Here is a 1,483-nt window from a genome sequence, read left to right on the forward strand (position 1 = left end):
TGAAAGGGCTGGAGGGAGGCAGCATGTCTGGCCTTGAAGTAATAAGCCTTGGGTTACTGCTGGTAATCCTGTCTTCCTCTTGTGAGATTAGAGGAGGTCAGAACATGTGGCCTTCTTGTAGTTTTTGCAGAAGACAATAAAGGGAAAATTGCAAAATGTAAAACAAGGAATGGGGAGAACAACAAAAAAGAAAAAAAATGGGAACCAGAAAAGGGGAAGAGAGGAAAAGCTAAAACTAGAACTTGGGAAGGGAAGAATAAAAAATAATAACAAAAAGGGCAATAATAATAATAGTAATTTAAAAATAGACAAAAACAAACTAAAAAAAAAAATCTGGGTGGGGTGGGGCAGGGCACCCAAGCTCCATCAGAGCGCATCGATAGGGATGGAATTCCTGGCAGCCCAGAAAGTGGGTAGGAGTGAGGGATGGCTGCACCTCTGTTCATGAAGAGGGTGTGGGGTATAAGATTAACAAGAGAAGTATCTCACTTTTCAGTCCTCAGTGTCCAGTATATCTTTCTTGTTCCTGGCAAGTAGAGCCTATTCTTAGGTCCATAGAATCTGAGAGAACACTGTCACTTTAAACATCCAAAATGGTTGAACAGCTTGTCAACATTCAAAATGGCTGCACCCCCCAGACAGCCCAAAGTCCACAGCTCAGCCTGCCTTCTTCTTCACTGCTTCCTCTTTTATTCACCAGCCACCAGTGCAATCCTCTGTGCAGCCCCTGGCTAGCAGGGCCAGTTTTAGGTAAATTCTTAGGTCCTAATACCAATTGGCAATATCCAAGCTGCCCATGCTGTCAAGATCACTGACAGTCCTCAGCTCTGTATGACTTCTTTTTTGTTATTTTCATGCAGATTCTTTTAGTAGTTGGAGTTTAGTCCATTTCTGCATCCTCCCTTTCAAAGCTCAGGGCTTCAGGATTATCTTCTGCATCTGTGTTAATTGGTTCCCCTTTTCTTTGTTGAAGAGGGTCTGTGTAGTTTGTCTACCTATTCTGCCATCTTACTGGAACTCTGAACTTTGAAATTTTTAAAAATAGATTTATTGAGTTATTGAGAAACTATTTTAATTCTTCTGAATCCAGATCTCTGGGTCCATGGAGTTGGAGTGACCACTCAGACCATTTGTCCTTAATGTCCTTTTAAACCTTGAGCCTTGAAATTGTTCATAAAAGTTGCCTGTGATTCCAGATAAGCTAGTGAGACCATTTTGCCTTAGGCATTGTGCTCCTTTGAAGAATTCAGTCAGTTTCAGGAAACAGACACCCAGGGTCACACTGGGAGGTAAGTTTAGGGCAAATTGGTAATTTTTAATTTTTCTTCAAGATAGTGCTGTATGAAATTGTTTCTCACCGCAAATTGGTTTATCAGTTCTTTTCTGATCATTTTTTTTCCATGGCAACGCCATAAGATTTTGTGGAAGAGTGTTTTGAGGTTTTTTCATCCTCACAACATTTTTGACCCTCTATGTGAAATGT

Source organism: Orycteropus afer, unplaced genomic scaffold (assembly GCF_000298275.1).
Source record: "Orycteropus afer afer isolate SDZICR_OR568_19922 unplaced genomic scaffold, OryAfe1.0 scaffold00109, whole genome shotgun sequence".
Classification (NCBI taxonomy): domain Eukaryota; kingdom Metazoa; phylum Chordata; class Mammalia; order Tubulidentata; family Orycteropodidae; genus Orycteropus; species Orycteropus afer.